The 10,803-nt window shown below is 43.5% G+C and overlaps 1 long non-coding RNA gene across 1 annotated transcript; it reads right to left on the minus strand.

Annotated features, from left to right (window-relative positions):
- Positions 1-1,783: 1,783 nt before the first annotated feature.
- On the minus strand, positions 1,784-9,978 carry LOC309528345. Its single transcript, XR_014217690.1, has 2 exons — positions 9,920-9,978; positions 1,784-2,841 (listed from the first exon to the last, which is right to left on the minus strand). It is a non-coding gene; the product is annotated as an uncharacterized lncRNA (long non-coding RNA).
- Positions 9,979-10,803: the final 825 nt, after the last annotated feature.

The raw sequence follows: 10,803 nt of genomic DNA on the forward strand, positions 1-10,803 counted from the left end.
ACTGTTAGTAGGATTGGAATAACACTTGCAGTTTAATGGTGAATTTTGGATATAATGGAGTTGCAAAAGATTTGGATTATTATAAAAGATGCAGGAGGAAATGACTAACGATAGGAGCCACAAAGGGGAGGAGGAAAGTCCAGGAGATTCTTTGGCATCTTGTTTTTATGATGTATATTGGATATGTGATTGTAAAACTTTAATTTGAAAAACCAAGTAAATAAATTTATTTTAAAAAATTAAAAATAAAATCTGCCCGTGCTGATTTATATGTGTGTGAGCAAATAAAAAAAATAATTTCTATAATTTTAAATAGAAACACAGTGTGTCTCTCGCCATAGTGGGAAAGGCTATGACCCAGAGACCTGGATGCCCTCTCTGTTTCTTTCCCAGGTGCGCACAGTGTAATGCAAGGTCTCTGCTCTCTCTCCATGTGGCTCTTTATCTTTAAGCCTCAGCACCTCAGCTGGGCAGCCTTTCAAATACCAGGCTCTTGGAACTTTGCTGCACATTTTAAACAAGAGAGCTTATTGCCTGCCGAATTGTGCTTTTAAAGGTTGCTTCTGATCTGTGGATAACTTGAATTAAAGTCTTGTGATCCTGGTCTTGTGCTTTGTGGCTACGGCTGTTAGCTGCTCTGGGTTCCAGCATGTGGAAGGATGGAATTTAAGAACAAGAAACGAAGCAAGGACAGCTGCAAATAGAGGACTTCTCCATGTAAAATCAGATGCACAGCCACCCTCGGAGGAAAGGAACACTCCCAACCATTTGGGCAATGTTGTGCAAATGCTTTTCCTCCATTTGTAGGCGCTGTCCCAGCTTCATCACTGCTCTGAAATGGAAAAGGAGGTGTGTCAATGCCAACAAAAGACCAGGGCACTTTACAAAGGCCATTCTATGATGCTAAGACTGTCACTAGTTCTCAGGAGGGATTGAGACACACACCAGAACATTTGGTTTGTACGGTTGAAGTGGGTTAAAACACACTGGCTGCATTCACTTAACAGTTTATTCCATTTTCATGATGTTACCTCCCACATTATATTTGATTCACTTCTGGAATGATAGTGGAATATAGCACAAGTTCAGCTCTCATTCAGTGGCATACCAGGGGTTGCCAGCACCCAGGTCTGCATGGAGGGGTTGGGAGGGAGAGAAATGAATGGAGTATACATACATTCAACTGCGTAATGGTGTCCACATCACCCAGAAGATTGTAGTCGCAGAGATAAGAAAAGAAGAGTCGTTCCATTGTCTGGAGAGGTCGCTTCCTGGTTCGTATGGAGAATCGATTTTTAATGGAGCCCAGTGACAGAAGGGAACAGCTGTATTGAGGCAACACTGAGTGTCAAAATTTTGCGCCCCCTACCAATTTTCCGTCAGGGGCAACTGCTCCTGTCCCCTCCCATGCTACACCCCTGCTCTCATTTTCATATTATTTGCAAAGATAAATAGGTACCACTCCGGCAGGAAGGTAAACGGCGTTTCTGTGTGATGCTCTGGTTCGCCAGAAGCAGCTTAGTCATGCTGGCCACATGACCCAGAAGCTGTACGCCGGCTCCCTCTGCCAATAAAGCGAGATGAGGGCCACAGCCCCAGAGTCGGCCATGACTGGACCTAATGGTCAGGGGTCCCTTTACCTTTACCCACCCACCTTGCCCTGGAAGCAAAAAACATGGAAATGAGCACACAGTTTGCACTATATTCCACTATAGTTCCATAAGTGTATTTTAAGCTGTGCAAAAGCTCAAATATAATGCAGAGCACTTAGGACTTGGCTACATTAGCAAAGAAAAAGTGTTTTATATGCATTATAACACCACGGCAACAGATGGCGCTGTGGAGCCCCGTCTTTCACCAACGTGATTTCCCATAATGAAGTTTACAGTGTGTTTTCCTGAAACACTTTTTATGTGTCTAGATCCAGCCTTAGAGGAAAGCTGTGAAAAGAAAATAAACTGTCATGTGAATGTAGTCTCAGTTGTCCTAACATAGCAAATCTGCTTTAAGAACAGAAACAAAATGGACTTTGTGTAGTTAAGAAACCGACATAGAAAAGCACCCAAAAGCATGGAATGGAGAAATGATTCATGGGAAGACGTTTAAACACTCCAGTAGCAAATCTGGATGAGTGCTCATTGCCTTATAGCTGCCTAGCAAACAAATCAGAACGAAAGCTCACTAAAGACTGGGCAACTAGCGTTTAAGCTTTGCACAAGTAACTCAGGATGAGTGCTAACTAAACATGTTGTCATGTGGAGAAGCCTTAACACATATGGTTGTGCATCATGACCAGGTTATGTGAGAATGCAGGATCTCACCCAGTGGTGAAGCTGCATGCTCCACTACTAGCGGTAGAGAGCAGGCGGGGGTGTGGCTGGTGGCCCCCGTGGGTGTGGTGCACATTCCGGAGGGGCATGGTGTGCATCCCATGGCGTGGTGCGTGTTCTGGGGCCGTGGCGCGCTGCTTGTGGGGGTATGGCGCCTGGCGTGCACGGAGTGTGCAGTGCATGTCCTCCTACCTGAATAGTGGTGCCGGAGGCGGTCCACTCCCTCCGCACTCCTGTTCCTCTCCCAGTGATCTCACCCCATGCGGAAAAAATTGTTAGATCTGTTCATGCATAACTGTCTCTGGATCAAGGTAATGGCCGAGCAGTATACATATCGTAAATCATTTCGCTTTGTTATTTTTAGAGTGTTCAGAAACTGATAAATGTTAATAAATGGATGAGTTTGACTAACACTTGATGAACATGTAAGGCTCTTATATTTTATTTTTCTTTAGAGGAACTGTGCATCACAATTTTCACTTTGGGAGATTTTCTTCTTCCTCCTTTACTTCTGAAAGATAATAAGCTTTTATCAACTTTTTTAAAACCATGAAAAAACAGTTTCAAAACTCACCTAGTCAAACTTGTTTTCAGTGAAGCCATTTATCATCTTAGCGCTCAGTAAATTGGACTGGATCTCTTAGCAGAAGTTGAGCTTTCATCACATTGGAAAAGGGGAAGAAGGCAACCCCCGAGTGTTCCAGAAGATCAAAGCCTACATCCTTTGCTTCCGCTATCCAGCCTACAGCCATTTAATGCTATGATCATATCAGTTCCTGAGTTTCACTAACTTCAGATACCTGCTTCATTTTGACTGCTGACCACAGGATATCATACAGACGAGAGTGATGGAGCAGAATTCAACATACCTGGTAATAACCGTACATCCAAGGACATTTCCCCCCCCCCCAAAGTCTATCAGTAGTAATGCAATGTATCTCTCATAGTGTGCAGGTGACCTGGGTGCTGGATTGGGTCTGCTGTGGTCCCTCTGCTCCAAGGCCCCTCCTCTCCCATCTTCGTGTTCATTGTTTTCATTGGTTCCATGATAAAAGCAAATTCCTAGTACAGTGGTACCTCGGGTTACATACGCTTCAGGTTACATGGGCTTCAGGTTACAGACTCCGCTAAGCCAGAAATAGTGCTTCAGGTTAAGAACTTTGCTTCAGGATGAGAACAGAAATCGTGCTCCGGCGGCGCGGCGGCAGGAGGAGGCCCCATTAGCTAAAGTGGTGCTTCAGGTTAAGAACAGTTTCAGATTAAGTACGGACCTCCGGAACGAATTAAGTACTTAACCCGAGGTACCACTGTATTTGTCCTGTTCCATTTCTCAGCTACAAACAGTTAAGGGTAGCCTCCCAGAATTTGTTTAATAGTGGCTTGTTATGAAAAATGAGAGGATCAATGAAACCAGCATCCCATCTCAATGGGAGAACTGGCACTCGCAAAGGGAAGCCGAGAGGCCCCTGGAAATTCCAGACCCTTCAAGAAATAAGAATTAGAAAATGGAACAATCAATATATGTTCATTTCAAAACACACTGCTTTAAAATTAAGAAAGCAAGAGTAGCTTCCTAGACTTCAAATGAGAAAGTGAAATCCACCTAAAAACCATCAAAGGCCATTCCTGCAGGTGTTTTATATCTGTTTATGAAGAGATAGATGATAGCTAGATGATAGATAGATAGATAGATAGATAGATAGATAGATAGATAGATAGATAGATAGATGATAGATAGATAGATATGGTAGATAGAAGCTTGCTGGGGACATCTAAAGCAAATGCCAAACCATTATTTTCTGTCTGGTAACAAAGGGATAACCCGTTTTTTATTCTGCTCACACAGAAAGGGAACTCTTGTGACACATTCTCTTAATGAAGAGCCCTGTCACTGCAATGATCCTTAGATCTCTATCAAACGTCTTTGCCATCTCAAGATATTCCACAAATGAGTGAACTTGGAAAACCAGTCAATAGCAGCAAAGCTTGCAGCTCTTATCAGCGCTGTGGTGAATGAATTGGCATTTGTACTGTAGCCCAGCCATTATGCTTATCTCGAGGGTGAAATTTGATATAGAACGTAGAAATACCGTTTCCATCCACCCTGAGCACAGCTGAAAAAATGAACGTGACCAAAACTTTTATTTTGTGAAGGTTATATGGAAAGGAACTTTGAATACCAAAACACAAAGCAAAAATCATTCTAGTGCTTGAAAACCACATATGCCTAGAGACGTAAAAGTTCCAGAAATTTTGAAGCCATGGGGGGGGGGACCCCCATTTTTCCGGCTCTTTTCCAGGCCTTCTCATCTCTCATCCAGCCACTGAAGCAGTCCTCCATAGCTTCCAACAATTTCCCTTGAAAATAGGAACATCCTATTCTACTACTACTACTATACTACTACTACTACTACTATTACTACTACTACTACCCTGCCCATCTGTCTGGGTTGCCCCAGCCACTCTGGGCAGCTTCCAACATATATAAAAACATAATAAAATATTAAACATTAAAAACCTTCCCTACACAGGGCTGCTTTCAGATGTCTTCTAAAGTTTGTATACTTATCTCTTTGGCTCAAGGGGTTGCATAACTCCATACCCTCCAACATTTCTCCGATGAAAAGCAGGATATTCTGGGATCAAATCAGAAACTGGGACAGCTTCTGTAAATCCGGGACTGTCCCTGGAAAATAGGGACACTTGGAGGGTCTGGTCTTCTATGTACCACTATTCAACTTCATCTACTAAATAGGTAACAGGAGCAATCAAAACCTCCTAAACCAGTGTGTTGCATTAAGCAGAAGCTTCCCTCCACCCAGCTCTCCCATGGCTAAGCTGGCATGTGCACGTTGAGGAATATCCACAGCAGCCAGTGGAAGACTCTGAAATGGGGCACTCTGAGGGCAGGGATTGGCTGAGCTAGCCTGGAATCTATCGGATTCTACAGCACTTTCACTACTGTCATGTTATGGCATGGGGCTTGATCTGGGTCCAATTGCTGCACCAGCTCCAGGCTGCTAGAGGTGGCAGGGCTGTACATGTGGCAGTGGGCACTGTTAGAATTCCTGCTCTGTGATTGCAGTCATGGGATTTTTGTCTATCACATGACGGTGTATGTTTTGACTCCACAAAGTGTGGGAAGTGACGGAGACAGGATGTTTGTGTTACTGTGTTCCGTGAAGTGGCACTATTGTCCTTTTTCTTTGCTGTCTGATGCTAGAGAGAAAGGGAGCCATGTTGCAGTGCTCCGTGTGTGTTTATATGTAAATAAAGTAGATTAGCCAAAATGCTGAGTTGCTGAGGTCTGTCACACAAGCTGTGAAGACTCTGCAGATCCCTAAGTGTGCCGATGTCTGTTGGCATCAGTCGCTGTGATGTTCGGGCAGAAGAAAGGTTTTGAAGCTCCCGAACGATCGACCAGGAGGGAGGGAACATGTCAGTTGGGCATGAGTCTCTACCAGGGTCCTATTTGAGTGTAGGATGAGCTCCTGACAGGCACATCACTTTGTGCAGCCCCACTGGCAGGGAAAGAGGGCTTGGGTTGCAGTCCTGCTCTGCACATAAACAAGTGCCACAGCTTATAGAATCATAGAATCATAGAATCATAGAGTTGGAAGAGACCACAAGGGCCATCGAGTCCAACCCCCTGCCAAGCAGGAAACACCATCAGAGCACTCCTGACATATGGTTGTCAAGCCTCTGCTTAAAGACCTCCAAAGTAGGAGACTCCACCACACTCCTTGGCAGCAAATTCCACTGTCGAACAGCTCTTACTGTCAGGAAGTTCTTCCTAATGTTTAGGTGGAATCTTCTTTCTTGTAGTTTGGATCCATTGCTCCGTGTCCGCTTCTCTGGAGCAGCAGAAAACAACCTTTCTCCCTCCTCTATGTGACATCCTTTTATATATTTGAACATGGCTATCATATCACCCCTTAACCTCCTCTTCTCCAGGCTAAACATGCCCAGCTCCCTTAGCCGTTCCTCATAAGGCATCGTTTCCAGGCCTTTGACCATTTTGGTTGCCCTCCTCTGGACACGTTCCAGTTTTTCAGTGTCCTTCTTGAACTGTGGTGCCCAGAACTGGACACAGTACTCCAGGTGTGGTCTGACCAGAGCAGAATACAGTGGCACTATTACTTCCCTTGATCTAGATGCTATACTCCTATTGATGCATCCCAGAATTGCATTGGCTTTTTTAGCTGCCGCGTCACACTGTTGGCTCATGTCAAGTTTGTGGTCAACCAAGACTCCTAGATCCTTTTCACATGTACTGCTCTCAAGCCAGGTGTCACCCATCTTGTATTTGTGCCTCTCATTTTTTTTGCCCAAGTGCAATACTTTACATTTCTCCCTGTTAAAATTCATCTTGTTTGTTTTGGCCCAGTTCTCTAATTTGTCAAGGTCGTTTTGAAGTGTGATCCTGTCCTCTGGGGTGTTAGCCACCCCTCCCAGTTTGGTGTCATCTGCAAATTTGATCAGGATGCCCTTGAGTCCATCATCCAAGTCGTTGATAAAGATGTTGAATAAGACCGGGCCCAAGACAGAACCCTGTGGCACCCCACTAGTCACTCTTCTCCAGGATGAAGAGGAACCATTGATGAGCACCCTTTGGGTTCGGTCAGTCAGCCAGTTACAAATCCACTGAGTGGTAGCATAGTCAAGACCACAATTTACCAGCTTCTTTACAAGAATATCATGGGGCACCTTGTCAAATGCCTTGCTGAAATCAAGGTAGGCTACATCCACTGCATTCCCTTCATCTACCAGGCTTGTAATTCTGTCAAAAAACGAGATCAGGTTAGTCTGACATGACTTATTTTTCAGAAATCCATGCTGACTATTGGTGATCACAGCATTCCTTTCTAGGTGCTCACAGACTGTTTGCTTAATGATCTGCTCCAGAATCTTCCCTGGTATTGATGTCAGACTGACTGGGCGGTAATTATTTGGGTCCTCTCTTTTCCCCTTTTTGAAAATAGGGACAACATTTGCCCTCCTCCAGTCTGCCGAGCTTGATATATTCTGACCTTCAACATCATGTGCTCAAGAACCTCAAGGTGAAGATTGCTTATTCCCAGGACATCATCTGAAGGTGCATGATGCGTCAACCTTGCTGTGGTCAAGAAGGTCTGGGTCTCTTCAGTGCCTGGGTGGAAGGCTGCCTGCTGACCACCTTGAGTTCCCTCACAGAAGATACGCTGGCTACAAATGCAATAATTTAATATTGCCAGAATGGTTTTCAAAATCTTCATGTCTATAACAAAGAAGGGTCACTCTGCCTTTCATTACACTGGGTATCGTTATGGCTGTGCAACAGCTTTTCCCAACGGCATCCTAAATAAAAACGTATCCCAGAAAAAGTCTGGAATAGGAAAAGAGAAAAGAACAAAGTTGAACTTTGCCCTTCACCGCCTGACTTAATTAAGCAACTGCAGTAGCTGTGCACACAAACAAAAATCAGCAGCTTATTCCCATTTCCCCTTAGCCTTCCAAGCGAATTTGGCATGGATTTTGCAGGTGGCAGAGGCAAGTTTATCAGAAGGCATAAGGGAATTGTTTCTATTTTCTCCTGGCGCTTTTCTCTTTTTTTGCATATGTTTTGAAAAGTGACTGGTGAATCGATCAAAAAGCACCCAAAGGGAATAGGAATGGTTTCATTTTGGCAGTAATTAACTGATTATCATTTTAGGGCCCGATTCCCTCTGACAGCTGAGTTTGCAGGGCATACTCCAGTGGTTTGTGAGAAGTAACGGATGATATAACCAGTCTTGAACTTAATGCAAGAAAAAGTGATTTTCTTATATTGTAATGGCAGATGGCGGAAATCACAGAAAGGTAAATGGAAGAGGATCCAGAAACAATCAGGTCACAAGCAATCTAACCCTTGCAGCACATATTCTAAAGTTGGCAGCCACTATTGCTCCTTGTGGAGGTTGTAGCATGGAAAGTGCCACCCACCTACAGGATCTTTTGGCAGTAGGCATGGAGACTCATTGTGACATGGTTAATTGGTCTGACTCTACACTTAATGGCTCCACACTCTTAATAGTTTTAATGGTTCTACACTTCTTCTGTTGCCCTCTTTTTGTTATATCCAAATCATTTTGGGACTATTGGCCGGAGTATCTGCAATGCCCGGCCAGACACCACCCACCCATGCTGATCTTTGGATCCACTTGGACAGGACAGAGTAAAAGAGGGCTTCCTATTTCAGCTATCTCTTGATTGAACAACATGGTCTTTCTTTACTGAATAGCCCAGGGGTGGGGAAGTGGATCTGACCACTTACCAGTCCATTACCTGATTTCACCATCAGGTGGAGTGCTGGCAATCAGCTGGTGAGTGGGACTTCAAAGCACAGCACAAGGTTCTTTGCAGAGTGCTTTGAAGTCCTGCTAAGCAGCTGATCGTCGGTGCTTCGGAAGCCTATCAGTTCTGAAACACCACCAATCAACTGATCTAAGGGGCTTCAGAAGCACTGCACATGAAGTGCTGACAAACAGCCAATCAGCAGTGCTTCAGAAGACTCTTTTTGGCCCAGTCCAGCCACCGTTGTTCTTTTTTTTACAGGTCATATATAGCATGCCTGCATGATTTGGCCAAAATTGCCTGATGGTCCAAATTAGGCCCATGGACTGGAGGTAATCTTCACCCCTGATGTAGCCTTTGTTCTTTGGTCCTGACTTCCGGCTTGCTTCATGATCCTTGTTAAGTTGTGGGTGAATATATCAGACGACACAGCGATTCTTCAAACAGCTCTTGTTTATTTACAGGCCAGAACAGAACTGAACTGAAGGGTTCAGCCAGCCTGCTTATATAGAGCTCCACTAGAACGCAACAGTAACCATTTTCTGTAACTATCCAATCACTGAACATCATTTTTGATCCCTTATTTGCATATGTGGACCTGAACTATCTACAGTATCCCCCTGCTGGCTCAGGGTGAGAACTTCAGTACATAACAATCCTGCCTTACAGTTTGCTCCTTCTGTCCTGGTTTTTAAGTCATAAAATCTGGTTTGTTCCTCAATTCATCGTCCTTTGGTTTTGATTTACTCTAGCTTTGTTGCTCAGCATTTGGTTCTGGTCTCTAAGGACATCTCAAACTTCTGCCCACATCCCAGCCTTGGTGATCAGTTATCCTAACCAGCACAGCACACAGGCCCAATCCAAACCCATAATCCAAGTGGTAATTTTCAAGCATTGCTTCCATCCACATGCATTTCTACAGCTAATGTCAGAGTTAATTAAGCCACATCCAACCTCCTACCACCCCTCCTGTCAGCCTTTACAATGCTCATTAATCATGAAGCTCAGATAACTAGGCTCTCTCCTATGGCGTGGTGCCCCTGGGAATGAGATGAACTACTGCTCTGACCTTGGCTTGAAAGCTGTTTGGGGCAAGATCCAAGGTGGAAAGAAGCTCACAGAGCAATGTGTTACTTTGGGCAGGAGTCAGCATTAAAGAACACCATGACTGCATTACTCACTTACCTTTACATGTCATGTCTCTCCCATCTAAGTAGACAGTATTGTGCCTTAAGCAGGTTGGAGCAAATTTATTCTGCGAACTCAAATTCACACACCAGAAAATCTATGAATTTCACTGGGGAACCTTTCTCTGTCCAAGGTCCGCATACGTTTGCAGGCAACCCTTCTTGGCATGATGGTATATAATTTTTTGATGGAATCTAGTAACAATGAAAAACAAGCAATACTGTATATATTTACTTATATCCAAACCAAAAGAATACAAACACAGTGTGTACTGACAAAATATCAACCATCTAAACCTGATCTAGCGCACACAAGTAGTAGTAGCAGTTGTTGTTGATGTTGATGATTTTATACCCTACCTTTTTCTCTGACATGACTCAAGCTGGCTTACAGATTAAAAACAAGAATCACTAAAAACATAGGAAAAAAGCATCATTTAAAAAAATAATGAAAAATCAATAGAACTAGAACTATATACACATATTAAATCTGTTTAAAACACACAAATAATTACAATACCAGCAAATCCAAAACAAAAACAAAAAAATGGTGGCTCCCCTTTACTTTTCATATTTGTTTGTTTGTTTGTTAATTAAATTTGTACACTGCTCTAGACCCATAGGTCTCAGGGTGATTCACAACATAACAACACAATAAATAAGAAAACAGAAAATGCATAAGAAAAACAACCGCAACATTCCCTGCTTCCACAAGACATTTTAAAAGGGCATAGGGTGTCAATCAGCCAAAGACCACACCAGTCAGATCAGAGCTATAATTAGGAAACACTGGCATTTAGTGTAGAACCATGCCTAGCATTGATGGGTGGAGAATTGAGGGGTAAATAAATAAATAAATAAAATTTATACCCTTCACATCTGGCTGAGTATAATAGGAATTGCAATGTTGGTGGTGATTGTTGGTCTGAAGGAGAATTTGTCTAGACCAGTGTTTCCCAACCGGTGTTCCGCGG

The sequence above is a fragment of the Podarcis vaucheri genome, assembly GCF_965113315.1.
Source record: "Podarcis vaucheri genome assembly, chromosome: 3".
Lineage (NCBI taxonomy): Eukaryota > Metazoa > Chordata > Lepidosauria > Squamata > Lacertidae > Podarcis > Podarcis vaucheri.